The sequence below is a fragment of the Anas acuta genome, chromosome 1 (assembly GCF_963932015.1).
Source record: "Anas acuta chromosome 1, bAnaAcu1.1, whole genome shotgun sequence".
Lineage (NCBI taxonomy): Eukaryota > Metazoa > Chordata > Aves > Anseriformes > Anatidae > Anas > Anas acuta.
In genome coordinates, this window is record NC_088979.1 from 158,164,490 (window position 1) to 158,179,725 (window position 15,236).

Sequence of the window (15,236 nt, forward strand, 5' to 3'; positions counted from 1 at the left end):
AGTTTGCAGCCCTCACCCTTGGTGGGTCCATGTCCTCAGCCAAGCCCAACAACCACACCTCCTAGTGAGGACAGTTCGCTGGCACTGATTGTAGCGAGAGTCTTCAGCCAAAAGAAGGGAAGCGAGGAATTTTCTACACCTTTCTAGCCCTCTTGAATCCTGAATCCCTGATTATTGATGCAAAGAGATCGACCAAGCCCTCCCCGTCAAGCCAGCCAGTGACTACCCAGTAGCACCCAACTTGCTCTGCACATTTCACCACCTAGCTCTACTTTCGTGTTGCTGATGCAACCACAGAACACTTTAATTTGGCAGGATCCTCCTCTGCTCAGACCATGCAGAAACCTCACTAGCTATAGGAAATTAAAATCACTACCCACCTGTGACTCACCAAAAAATAAGAAGAAATCAAAGGGCTCAGGCCCTGAGCTAAAACTGCTGTCCTGTAGTGCAGAAAAAACATTTGGCAATGTTTGCTGAGTTGTTTGTTACTGAATCACATCAAATCCACACGTATCCTAAGCAATCTGTTGCTAGGTGCTTATTTTTTTTTTGATAACTTAGCAGACTTTGAACATTTTTCCAGAAAGGAGTGCTGTACCTGAAGGTTTTGTTGCTATTTTGTTCAAATGAAGCAACAACAGCTGAAAAAAAACTCACATGACTTCTCAACAGAGGTAGAAAAAAAAAATAATAACTCTGTTCGCAAGCTGGTAGACCTTGAAATCAGATCAAACAGCAACTGTGAAGCAGCCTCTCTTGAACTCCACAAACAGGTGTAAAGAATTATTTAACCTTGTGCTTTTAAGGTGAGATTAGATCCAAAACTTGAAGAGACTGGTTAAGAATAAACCCTAGTCAACAACGGTTTCAGAAGATGTATACTGTTCAAAATAAAACAACTCTCCTTCGAACTAGCTGATCTTGGGAGTTTTATTCTGTCATAACTTTTGGACCAGCAACAAAACACCAGCAATTCTGTATCGTAAGTGAAACTTAAAAGACTGGTTAGGCTTTTGGCCGTAGCTAAATATAAACAGATCTTCTTTCATTTCTGTAGATCGTTTTACATTTAAAGACATGGGAATATGCTGCAAAGCCAATTAAATGACATTCGTCTTTGCATGGGATGGGAAGCAGACACTGCTCAGAAGACTGGAATGGCTTCCCGGAGAGCACAGAGGGGTGACATCCAGAAAAAAAAAAAACATTCCCAGCCCTGGGCCTCAGCGAGTAGGCTGCAGGCTGCCATAACCCTGGGGTGGTGGCCCCTCTTTGCAGGCTGAGGATGAGAGCTGGGCGAGAGTTCAGCAGCCCCGTTGTGGCCCAGGCTATGGGGCATGGTGGTGACAAGGCCTTGCAGTGAGGCATGGCAAGCTGCGACCAGCGGGCCTCGGCACGCCGGCCTGCGCTGCTGCCGTGCTCACAGCCCAGAACTGAAATTGCCCTAAGAATGTAATAAAATCCCACTGCCAAAACCACGCAACAGCACTGCATTTCCCCATACACCTTTGTTGTTTTTTTTTCTGTGCTACCAGAGGAGTCTTTGAGCAAGAATGAAACAAATATTTGCTGCCTTACTGATCTCAGGACCAACGCAAAAAGACAGAGGAGGGGTGAGAGCTCACTGATACGCCGATCTTTTGAAACAGAGAGATGATTGCAGTGAGAGGAGCTGCTTTATAGTCCCCCTTTACAATCACAACACATGGGTTTCTCAGCTGTATGTACTTATTGCTTTATCAAAGAAGTGCGATTCTGTTATTTTTACAAAATAAGTACTGTATGAATTTACAAGTTCATAGCATTTTTAAACAGAAACCTGTATTCACACCTCTCTGAGGATGCAGCACCTGACTGAACTACCTGTGGCTGTGGGAGGCACAACCCCACACTGGCCCCAGAGGTGGGCCAGAAGGACCCCTCTTCTCCTTCGTCCCAGACTCCAGCAGCCTTCTCCTGCCCCACTGCGCCTGGAACCGTGCTCTCAGTTGCTGCAGCCTGGAGAAAGCCCAACCCACAACAGCCACTGCTTGTATTTTAGGGCTGAACATTTTCTGAGGTCTCTTGAATTTCTCCTGCTACACACGGATTTGCCAATGTGTGAATGGAAGTAATCCCCTCCTGTGGAGGTTGTGGATCTTTTCCTGGTGTTCCTGCTCTGGTGGCCACACATGGGCTTAGCCACACACCCCTGTTAACAAGGAACTCGCCCCTAGGACAACCATGAACTGTTGACCCTTTTAAAGAGTTGATCCAAAATCATGTTAGAGACTGCAGAAAAAAAAATTACTCCTTTTGACTTCAGTGGCTAAATGGGTAACCAAGATCTTACTGCAACTGCATTTACACATTGTGTATGCTATATATAACCATAGAGAAAGCAGAAAGTTGTATTACCTTCTCACACCACAAACTAGTTTTGGTATGAAAACACATCCCTTAATCTGAGGGGAGGCAGTAACTTTCAGAATAGGTGAAGATTGTGATTCACATGTTGTACCTTGCACAGAGATCCTGCTGATTCACCTACTTCAAAACTCTTTCTAATCTTTGGCCCTCTGAAAGCCATCAGTTAAGCTGGGATCCAGAGCTCACTGAAGTGACTGGGTACCTCATGTCTTTCTTGTAAACCCTGGATTTGGAGAGCAACATATGCACAAAACCTAAACCTCTGAAAACTGAGTGTATGGGAACAAATGAGACTGACTGCACCAGCAGACACAGAGCTTGTGGGAGCTTAAAGTCATTTTGTACAAAAGGAATTCAGGATGCAGGAAAATACATGTATATGCTTTGTTTCTGCAGGGAGATGGGGTTAACCATCTCTTGCAGGAAGCCTAGCTCCTAGTATGATCTCTCATAAATAATTCTTTTTCTCTTGCAGTGCTGTGTTAGAAGGACACAACAGAACTGGAGGCTGAAAGCTCAGCTACCGAAAGATCTCAGTTCTGATGCACTCCTGCTGAGCATGGCAGGGCCTCTAAGAAAGGAAATCAGGAGGAGAGTATTCAAGCGGTAGCATTTACTGCAGAGCTTGGAAAAACAAACTGAAAGACAAAGCTTTATATTGCATCTTAGACCCCTAAGCCTGCCACTTCCACTTCACAGGCTGAGCTTCTCACGCGAATTCACACCAACATCACACATTGATTCTGCAGCGGGATCCAGGCAAGCATGAAGTCCTACAGATCAGTAATAGCCCCACGCTCTTTAGCAGCACTGCTTTTTCCATACAGTTTGTAGCATCTGTAATAATTTTCCAGGGGATACAGCAAACAGTGTAACAAAGAAAATGTACTCACAGGAGAAACAACTACAGTACATCATTCTGTGCACTGCATGCTTAATCACTGTGCACAAACTTTGTGTATTTGTGCATCTGTGAGGGAAAAGGGTAAAGAAAGGCATGTTGATTCTTTTTATGACACAATTTAAAACAACAACAACAACAATTTCTTTGCTAAAAATGTGAGAACAATACAAAGGCTTCAAATGCATTAAAAATAAACAATATAAAAGTATGCCAAGAATATTTAGCATTGGTGCAGTTAGGCTAGAAGCTGATCACAGTTTAGGTGTCACAAATAACAATGCTCTGACAGATGTAAAAAACATTTTTTACTTAGATGTAAAAAATGGCTTTCAATCTTCTTGTCTTGCACAAAGCTGGGAGGTTTTCTAATGTAAAGAAATAAAACAATATTCAACTACATATGTAACAGTGAGATCTTGTATGTGAAATATAAGCAAACATTCATGATCTGAAAATCAGAGATGCTATAAACCTGCAAATAGTGTTGGAGGCAAAGGAAGATCAGCACATCTTTAAATCCAGCCATGAATACCAATGGCAGGGGTTGAAAACTAGTGTGTCAACACTTCACCACTTCACACCTGAAACCATACGTGCCAGAGAAAATTAAAACAAACAACAATGACAAAAATACATACTGTTTTTGAGGTAAGAAAATTAGGGAGAGGAAGGGAAAGAAAGACGTAAGAAAACCAGAAGACTCTGTGGAAATGCACCACAGAGCTCTCACCAGTAATGACTTGCTGATGGCAGGAGTCTCACTAGACCTGTGAGCACTCATGAACCTGGCTAAGGCCAGCTGTACAGCCTCTGCAAGTTGTCTTCAGAAGCAAACTAAAAAACTCTTTCACTATTCATACAACACTTAGTCCTTTCTAAATGTCTTCTTCCATACTTAACATTAAAGAACCTGGAAGAATCTTTAAAAGTCTTGTTTCTTTGTTTCTCAAATTCAGCAACATAATATTGAAGATAAGAAAAACTGTATAAAACTGATCTTCTGTCTCGCCTTAAAATATGTTTAGGGAAAAAGAAGTCAAACTAACAACTGAGGTTTCTAAAATATATAAAACAAAATCAATTTATACACTAAAAATGCTAAGCAGTCAAATGAGAACTCAAAACAAAGCTATAACAATTACTCCATTAATATAATTAATGAGAATATACTTATTTTTCCAAAGTCAGCTTTTTGCCTAAAACTTAAAGCCCTTTCCATATAAAGAAAGGGGAGAGCAAAACCATTCAATTTATTTAATATTGCAAAGAGTGAGAGTGCACAAAATGCAACCATTCACATGCTGCTGAACACAATCAGCACTAGATACCTCTGAGTCACTGGTCCTATATGGCTACACATGTATTTCAAGGGAAGCCTGCTGAGCAGGGAGCTCTTACTTGCAGCCCTTATAATTGCAGTTCTAGGCTGATATGACAAGCTATGCATGGTCACAGGCATGTTCGTTTATCCTATAATTTTTGTTTGACCTACCATATGTATCTACAACTCACCTGAAATTATCTACTGAGAACGTCTCCAGCATTGCAGATACTTAATTCCCTAATCGTTCATCATTCAGATATTGAGTAGTTTGTATGACACCCATGAACCCATCATGCATCCAAACAAGAATATACATTATGAACAGACAGTGTTGTTGAAAGATTACATCAAGGGCACAGATAAACATGTAAAGCTTCTTGTCAGTGAGTCCCCTCATTTAGGATAAATATTTTTATAACATTATTATATTTTCTATACAATCACCATTTGATTTTAAAAAAATGTTTATTACGATGAAAGGGAAGTATCAACTATATAGAAAAAACATCAAGCAAAAAAAGTAAAATATAGAAAGGCCTGTCAAATCAGTACCATGCATAGAGTTGCTATGGCTGCCCCAGGGCAGAGTAGCACAGTTCTTCTGAAGCAATTCAAGAAATACTCAATTCAACATATATTGCAAAATTGTTTCAAAATGCACTCCTCCTCAGTTGGTGTTCAGCAATGTGCTAGTGTGAAACTGCCATCAGCAAAACTGGAACAATTTATTCCCAGGCAGAAGATGAACCCAGTAAAGGAGTCAAGACATTCAGAAGCAAAGTTTGCAATATTCCCCAAACCATGAAAAACAGTGAAGTTTCAAGTGCTCTTACAAGGCAGCTAGAGTAGCATGACTGTTTCCTTATATCTCCGTACTATCATCATTTTCATGTTTATCTCCCATTGGTATTAAGTCCCATATTCTTGACATAGCATAGCTGGCCTGGTTCCTATGGAATTCAGATTGCCAACATCGGTCTGTGCATATATCTATAGTAAACTTTTAGTTTCAGACCAGTACAAGAGATCTCAACCATGATGAGCTTCCTACGTGTTTTTGAAAACGAGAGCAAGGAAAGGCCAAGTTTTTGATCCTGTTCACCAAATCAGTCAAATGAGGCAGCTTGCACGCAGCTATCAAAATATTTGACAGAAGAATAGCTATATGAGAACGGATGGGAATTTTATAGGGTATGTGTCAAGAATAGAAAATAGTAGTATAATTTAATTTTTAAACGTCTAAAAGTGAATGTGCTCAAGACCATAGGAAACTGAGTTTCATTAGTTCCCCTGCTCAGGAACAACTTAATGATTTCCTTTAATGGTCACGGAAGGATGATTTACAATCTGTTGACTTCAGCATTCTCTGTAGCCACAGGACTTAACACACACACCTTTGCAAACTGTGTAGCTATATTTAAGCTAATATTAATGATATTTATTTTTAAGCTTTACTATCATCCATGATAAATGGAACTGTTGGTGGAAACCGAGGGGGAATTTAGCAGTACTGTCCTGCTGTGCTGTCCATCTCTGCAGCGCTTGGTGAAGCTGCTGTGTACTCAATGTACCTACAAGGAAGAAGAAAGGACTGGATACAAATGAACTGGTCCAACAGAGAGAGGCTAGGTGAAGCCTAACTAATAGCTTGTATTTTACTTTACCCACAGTGCAGCTGATGGCAGGTTGACCCCAAGAAGAGCGACGGTACTGGCTGATAGATTGCACTGAGCAGCACTGCAGTACAGGTTGAACATGAGCCCCAGCTGCTCCAGCCACAGGCCTGTGCTGCCTCTCATTTCGGTTCAGACAGTAATCTCCACATGAAATGGTTTCCTCTGCATTCAGCAGGGTGGCTAGGAAGCCCATCTTCCTTAATCCACCTTCTGGGCCTTAATGCTTTGCAGCTGTTGGAAGAAACTGCTACTTTTAAACCTAGAATTTAATTAAAGCATCCCCAGGACTTTTCTCATGTAATTCAGTGACCCTTTTCTCTCAGGCTAACCAGAATTATACAAGCTGTTATGGCTACTGCAGGCAAAAGAGGTCTCCAAGCTGTACCAGTAGCTGTAATTAACACATGAGCATATGTCAATTTGTAATTGACTTCTCAGAGAATTCAGTGCAGCCACACAACCAAACAGTTTTGACAAGCTTTTGGCATCCTGGCAGCAGCTAGTCCTGCCAGAAACTGGAACAAGAGCAAGAAGAGCAGGCTGAGGGGAGGCCTCATGGCGGCCTGCAGCTCCCTCACGAGGGGAGCGGAGGGGCAGGCGCTGAGCTCTGCTCTCTGGGGACAGCGACAGGACCCGAGGGAACGGCATGGAGCTGGGACAGGGGAGGGTCAGGCTGGGGGTTAGGGAAAGGTTCTGCACCCAGAGGGTGCTCGGGCACTGGGACAGGCTCCCCAAGGCAATGTTCACAGCACCGAGCCTGCTGGAGTTCAAAAGAGTTTGGACAATGCTCTCAGACACAGGGTTCGATTTTTGAGCGATCCTGTGTGGAGCCAGGAGTTGGACTCAGTGATCCTTGTGGGTCCCTTCCAACTCAGGATATTCTAAGGCCAGTTTGTTCTGCAAGGATTTTTCTAAGATCATCTGGTGCAGTGTCACATCCAGGCCTTTGAAGCCATGTTGCCTAAGGATCAGGGATCTGGGCACTGGTGAGCAGCAGGCCTGCAACACTTCAAAACCTTTCCTCCTGCTCTTGACCAGTCAGTGACTATTTGCTGTGGTGTGAACGACAGGACTGCAGGAGTAGGTATGATGAATATGGGCTGCAGCTGTCAATAAAATGCCATCAACACAAGTAATGAAAAGTTATTGATGACTCCTGCATGTACCAGAATCCCATCAGGGTAACCAACAGAAACTGTCCCATTACTCTACCTCTGGCATCAGATTTCTCAAGCACTCAGCTGAAAAGAACGTTTTCTTCTCAAGCACTCAGCTGAAAAGAATGTTTTCCATTATGTTTCATGGTGGCATCTATCGCTAGTTTACAAGGAGTGATTCAGAAAGGCCTGCAATCCTAAATCTGCCACCATTTGCATGCCTCTTCTAAAAGAAAAAGGAGGTTTGTTTCACTGCCCACTACTCCAGACTTTTAACAACATCTTGCACAAAGCACCAAAGTTGGGAAATCTTTCCCTGTCCCACCTAGATCACAGGAAGAAGCTGCACGCCTGCTGCCTGAGCAGGTGCAGGATGACAGCACAGCATGCACCTGGGACACTGTCTCAGGAGCAAGCAACATATGAGTTGACTAAGACTTCACCCTTATGTTAGAACTGCTTTGGAAATAGTTTCCTATGGAATCATTACTCAGAAAGGTATACTAAACATAAAATAGAGTTTTTCTTTTCTTTTTTTTCTTTTTTTGTTTGTTTTGTTGTTTTTTGTTTTCCAGAAGGGCCAATATAGGCATACACATTAAAGATGAGCAGAATGCAGAAACCAAAGTAAATGATAAGGAGAAACAGCACTAAGATACTACTTTTATCTGTTAGTATTTTTCCTGTTTGTTCGCACAGTGTTCAGGATGAAAGTGTGGCCTGTGGTAATGTGTGCTTAGTTACCTTTTGGAAATGCTGAACTCAAGAGCACCAGGTTCCCCTGCTGAAAAGCTAGAGATCTTTAAGGGCACATAAGTATAAGTCGGTGTGCTTTTTTGAAGGAAGAGGAGGAGAAATGCGCATGGAGCATGCTTTCCCAGTAACACCCCCTTCCTAGGCTTCACAAGATACCCTTGTGTCTCTGATACTACCAGCTTCTGGCTAGCAGCCTGATCAGAGCACTTCTTCCTTCTGCCCCTCCACCTCCTCTATCCCAGCTGCAGAAACTACCCCCACTTCCGACCGCCAGTCTTGGTGGGAGAACAGCAGAAGGGTTTTTTACACTCTTCTTCTACCCTAAACTTGCTAGGCATTGCTGGGCTGAGAAAGCCCAGGGTGGCCCAGTACAGAGCCTGCACAAGGTGGGGGGAAAAGTAACTCATTTAGTTTCCACAGCCTGAAAGACCTCACTTTTGGGAAGCCAGCCTTACAGCCACTTCCCTGTAGAGCAAAACTATGTGGAGGGAAAGTTATTTTCCATCTTGTTCCTTCCCTCTTTGCCTTAGGTCCTTAGCACAACAAAACATCTTGCTTTCCTGGAACTTCTGCTGCAAACTGCTGGCTGCCATAGACGTGGTCAAGTGATTTTGGCTTATAGATCATGACACTGGGTTGGAGCAAAATGTCTCAGCAGAAACTGGAGTCCTAAACAGTAACTGCACGTGCATCTCTGCAGGCACTCTGGGAAGGAGGGACCTAGGGGCAGGAGTTTTTGCCCGTGTAATGGTTAATTGCACAGTGGGAACGGCTCTGAGAAGCAGGACATTAATTGCATTTGTTCCCCCGCAGTTAGTCCTAATAGGGATAGGTACAGGCCACCGTTGCCTCCTGTGACCAGGAAACACAGAAGGTGACTATTTAAGGAAGTTAGAGAGCCCAGCTACGTACATACACACGATGTTTTGCATGAGTGGGAGGCCACACATTCCTATTCTGAAACGTACCATTAGGTGGCACTGCCTTGAAGCATTACCTCCCAGTATTTTCCATGACTTGCTGTTATCTACACTCTAAGGAACACAGTTGCCACTGAAATCGAGTGAAAAAAGCCATCCTTCAGACCTCTGAGTACACTGAGGGCTAACGTTATTGGCATACATACTTTCACATATATTGTTTACTCTTAAATTGCTAAGTTTTGTCGCGAAAAAACAAGATGTCTTGGATACTTTAGCTCAAATACCGTACCTCCAGTTCCAAAGTGTATTTCCAAAGTGGCTGTACGGGTAACACCCTCACCCACCGCCTCCCCCTCCCACGCTTTGTACAACTGACTGTCCTCTGGCATCTAGCACAATAAGGATTCTGTTCCTTTTCTGTGCCACACGAACATCCAACAAAGACACATTAATAAGTAATTTTCTCTTTCACTTCTCATGTGCAGGACAAGACTGGCACAGAGCTTGGGAAAGCAGGCTTGTGAGCAGGGCACCAGCAACTGGAAGTCTCTGGAAATGAACGATGGTTATGGCAAAGGGAACTGCAGAGATTCCCTGTGCTACTGATTTGCTGTTGTGAAATTGCATAGTAGCGCAGACACCACTTTAAATGAATGGTGAAAGGGACCTAAAGGCAGGTATAAGAAGGAAGGAGGTGATGACAATCCAATGATGGAATAGTGCAAGGAGGTTGTGATGAGGACGGGGTCGGCCTCTGCTCTCAGATAACTAATGATAGCACTCGAGGAAATGGCCACAAGCTATGCCTGGGGAGATTTAGATTAGATGTCAGGAAAAACTTTCTCTTAAAGAGTGGTCAGGCACCGGAACAGCCTGTCCAAGGAGTGGTGGAGTCACCATCCCTCACGGTGTTCAAGAAGCCCCTGGACAAGGTGCTACGAGATATGATTTAGTAGCTTAGTGGGTAGTATTGGTGATAGGAGGACGGTTGGACTATTTGATCTTGTAGGTCCTTTCCAACCTTGTGTTTCTGTGATTCTATAAGACTGTCACTCGTAGCAAATCTTCTCAAATGCAAAGATAAAGACCCTGCCTGAACAGCTCATATCTGCCACATATCCTGTGCACATGCCGAGGGTGAGACGCTGGTTGCGTGACAGTGTACAGTGCCAATTATTTATAGTGCAAGGAAAAGGAATGGGTCAGAAGATAAATGCTTACCAACTGAAGAACATTCTCAAAGGTTTTCATGTAAGAACCCAACTGATCTAAAAACATCAAGGCCACGAGTTCAGGTCTCCCTTGATCTTCTGCATCCAGCTGCTCGGTGGCACTGAAAAGAACTGCTCAGCTTTCTGGCAGCCCTGTGCTCTGAACATGCAAGTTCCTGAGCAGCTGTTATTTTTGCAGTCTCTGTCACAGAACACGGCTTGCCCACCTCCAGCTACCACATGCCATGCTCACTAGGAACTGTCAGCATAACTACCTGAGCCCAGGCTTCGGCATTTTCTTTTTCACAAATACTTCTGATCTAGCATTACATCCCAGTAGTGACCTTGCACTAGCATTCCTTTTGACTATCGTTTAAAGTGTTCAAAAAGCCATTGATAAATGGTCAGCCACAGACCTCCTCCCAAGAGCAGTATGAGGTGGAGTAATGCAGCAGTGTCAGCTACAGACTGACTTCAGGAGTGTGCGGCTGCCAGCGGATTGACCCAGCTGCATTCCAGCTGAAAACCAACATCCGATCATCTATCTGCTCCCCGACCTGTTAGCATCCATCTAGTCACCCTGACAGTGGAGCAGAGGACACATAGCCCATACACAGCCTGGCAGAATGTAAAGCAGTGAAGTAAAACAGATGGAGAGTCACGGGAATGGCCCAACCACACAAACATGAAGATGAATTACTTTACTATAAACTTACTGGAGTTTCAAACAGACAAATATGCTAATTCGTATCAAGAATGTAAGCACAGATCTCTCCAATGTGTAGCATTTCAGCTAATTTTTACTTAATATCTACTATTTACTAAAGGATTGTTTATATTCAGATGCTGGAGTTGCCTGAAAAATCTCCCGTGGATTTATTGAACAAAATGCGGAGACAGTGGGAGGCAGGAGAACGGCAGGAATTTGTGAACATCACTATGCAGAATTAATAACATTCTATCAGTAAGATTCATGATGAGTTTTTGCCTTTTTTTTCCTCTTTTGAGCATCAAAGATAGATTGCCTGCATTTCAAATATCACCATAGGAGCAGAAATTAACACAAATGAAGACAGATTTACTCTAAATGAGCAGGAAAAATATTCCAAAGCATTCTAAGCTCCAAACCTTAGCAGAGAGAGAGACTTAACTTCAAAAAAAAAACAACCAACATTCAGAGAAAATTAAGCCTGTTATTTTTTCTTATGTTTTTAGTCAGCAGACACACTAACTGTGCAAAATTTTACATTGCCTTTCTTTGAGAAGCAGGCTATCAAATTCTCATTGTCTGTCCTCAAAAATAGCTAACTGAAGACTACCAGTGGCAGTGAGGAGCATTTGGACCTAGCTGGCTCTTACAGATCTTTTTGAGCTGGATACTAATACCAGTTACTGAACGGGAGCCCGAGCATTAAATACACTCTTAGAATCCAATACAGAAGCACTTCAGTCATCCAAGTCTTGTGCTAGATGAGGTCATGATTCTCAGTGCTTATCATGTTGAACAGTCATTCCATTTTCTGAAAGCTTGATTATCAAAATTATTCTTTGTCCCTCGTGGCATATGGGTAATTGAGGTTTATAAATTTCATGCAAAACGGGGTTTGTTCCTCATTAAGCAGATCCATCTGTATCTCCACAATGCAATTCCCTAACATAATGCATGAAGTTTATATGCTGATGACTGGACAGCATGATTATGCTAACTATAAGGTAAACTGCTTTATGTCTGAGCTGCTAGAAACCAAAAATCGTGGGGCATGGCTCCAGCTTTTGAAGTAGATTGATTTTCTGTGCTCTGAAAAGGCATGCAAAATGGCACCATTTGTTACATTATTCAAGCTGTTTCGCTGAACAGCATTTTACTAATGTCTAACTTACGCTGGCACTGACTATCAGTTGGTTTTAGTAGGAGTGAGAGCCCAGAAGGCAAATCACACACAGCTCAATTAGTTTAAGCTAGTACTATGAAATGTAGCACGGAGTTACTAATCCTTAGCCTGTTGTAGCCACGCAAGACACTCAAACACAGCGAGCTCAGCATGTGCCTTCACATAGACCCTTTTTATATCCTCGTGACAGCCTGCACAGAACTCCACAGAATGAATTAATTCCCCTGTGTTTATCTCAAAGGCAGAAGTACACAAAAATAGCAGGGCACCAGACTCACTAATCACCTTGCTAGTGTCTGCCTGGCGTTCTTACGAGAGGAAACAAAACCATGGGACGCACAATCAAAGTGCAGGGAGCACAGAGCTCTGTTTCACTACCAGGCACTCGGTGTTCGCAGGAAAGCTCCACATCGCGGGAGATGGGCTCTCAGGTAGCAGCACATCCTGCTAACAAAGAAAGTCTAAAAACAGATCGTGAGTGAAAACTGGGACATCAGTTTCTGCTCTATTTTCAGGAAGACAGGTTTACAGGTGATATATGAACCTGCACCAGCTCTTAGTAGTTACAAGACTGAGTAAATCATTTAGCTCTTTCCTAGCTCATTGCCTTAAAGCAGCTGAACAGTGTGACATAGCTCAGAGGGACACGTACACAGAGCACTAGTGGCAGGGCAACACTGCAAAGGCTCTGGCTCGGAGGGGATCTCTTCTGCAAGAACTGGGATTCAGTGAAAGGAGAGGGGCTGAGAAATGCCCGGTACCCCTCCAGCCCAGTGACTGCAGGTTAGACCAAGCAGCTCCCAGACAAGGGAACAAAGAAGAGCTAAAGAAAAGCAATATAGCAGGAGCTGGGGAGCTGGGCTAAGGCAAGTCAGGGCTGCCACGTCTCCGGCAGGACAAGGAAGTCTGAGAGGAGGTGGCCTTGGTGGGTGAACTCCAAGTATATTGGGGAGCAGCTCCTCAGAAGTAGGGAGAAAGGGAAGTGCCAGCAGAAAGCAGAGGTTATCGTGGAGCAACTCCTACAGGAAAAAACACAGCCTTCAGAGCTTCTGAAACTGCGTTACTGCAAGCGAATGAACCCGGTCGCCCTTTATAGGCACAAGGTGCAGTCTCAGGCCTGCGGTGCGCACAGCACATGGATTGCAATGGGCAACGAAATCAGCAGGGAAAACCTGCTGAGTTTTATGCCATTTCCATTACCTTAGGAGGGTTGTTTTGTGGCTATGTCAGTATGCAGAAGCTTAATTTGATAAGAAAGGAAACATAATTATCCGTGTCCTAGTTCTTCACGATACCTAATGTAATGTCTTATGAGATATTACTCCCAATGCATCTCTAGAATTGTTCTATATGAAAGACTGGAATGATGGCTAATGACCGCTGTTAAGAAAACATTTCTGCTACCTTTGAAGTTGACAGTACTGAAATAGGTTTTTATTTCTACCTGAGCATTTTATTTATGAAAGAAGATTCTCACTCAAAAGAGTGGATTATATACAGCTAGAAATAGTTTAAATCCTTCGCTTGAAAAATTTAATTCATCCTACTCATTTCTACCCTACAGTGATTAATGTACTTTTGCGTGTGTTGCACTCAACCACAAATCCACCTGTGGTAGTTGCATCTCTACCCTGAATATCTTTACTCTTCTACCACCTCCTTATATCAGCACCTCTAAAACCGTTTGCCAGAATCTGTCCCATGGGACAAAAAGCTGACCGCTGCTCTGAAGGAACCAGCTAGTCCGATGAGTGAAGTGCATGTTGCAGCTCTTATGCACGGTGAAAACCCGAGAACCCTTTAAAACCCCTAAAGCATCAGTGCCAAGGAAAAAAATGCTCTTATGAAATCAATGCGGGCTCAAAATCAAGTAACTAATGATTGATATTTAGCTTTCAGAAAGTACTACTTTTTCCTCATTTGATTCAATGCCATGCTTCCCTCCAATTTAGTGATTTGTGCCTCTCATTTCTAAATCATATCCTGCCTAAATTTAGTTACCGGAGAGCACAGCAAACCCAGCCTGCACACCGGGCACTTGTTCCAGGCTGGAGGTGGCAGCCCTGTGAACCAAAACCAACTGGAAACTGCCCCTAGCCTGGCTTTGCTCAGACTTCTCAGACAGAGCTGAGCAAAAAGGGATGTTGTACAGTAATGGGGATTTTCAAAGCTGCACGGGAGCAGAGAAGAGAACCCGTCCGCTTGTCAGTGTGAACGCTAGTTTGCCACGGGAGACTTTATTTGGTTTCTCTGATTCTAACAAGGCATAAGCATATCTGCTATGAAAACATTCTGTCACCACCTGTCAGGAATAAATTCAGGCAAAGAAAACAAGACAATATTGAACTAGAAGGCAGGATCTTGCAAAGCACCAGAGCTGATTCATCCTTTCCCATCCCTCCCCCCACCCTACTCCGGGCAGCATGCCGAGAACAGGCTAACTTCACCTGCCTGGGGATTTACATTAGATTACTACCCACTGCCAGTGATTCTGACTCCTTTAGCCTCCACCATCCCCGTGTTTCTGTAAGAGACATACCTAATAAAAGTAACTTTACCTTTTCCTTGAATTATTCCAATTTCTGTACTGTCTGTTGGCAGAGTGTCAAGTACAAAAGTCTTGACTACTCACTCTCACCTCTAGATCTGGCACGCCAGGCTATTAAGATATCAATCTGTATTTTTCTCTCAACAGGTGTGAATTACCAGAGCATTATGTATGTAGATGGATATTCCTGCTTGCTAAAGCTGCACTCCTACTTTTAAAGATCAGCAAACAGTAGTTGAAAAAAGTCACCTGTTGTAGGGCTAAGCTGAAAACCCTCTTGCATCACATATTAAAAGGAGAGAGAGATGAAATGTGCCAGGAAAACGTAGCTTCTGTTATCACCCGAAGCTGGGGATGTTTCATTTTGCATACTGGCAACTCATTCTGCACAGTCACTGCAATGACAGCACTCATAGCTAAAAAGCTCTCTTGC

At 43.3% G+C, this 15,236-nt stretch overlaps 1 protein-coding gene and 1 long non-coding RNA gene across 2 annotated transcripts in view; both read right to left on the reverse strand.

Moving 5' to 3' along the window:
• The window catches only part of TMCC3 (transmembrane and coiled-coil domain family 3), a 131,392-nt gene that overhangs the window by 108,604 nt on the left and 7,552 nt on the right, over positions 1 to 15,236 (reverse strand). The gene's annotated exons all lie outside the window — the stretch shown is intronic.
• LOC137850278 (uncharacterized) lies at positions 5,609 to 6,541 on the reverse strand. Its single transcript, XR_011092430.1, has 2 exons — positions 6,305 to 6,541; positions 5,609 to 6,211 (listed from the first exon to the last, which is right to left on the reverse strand). It is a non-coding gene; the product is annotated as an uncharacterized lncRNA (long non-coding RNA).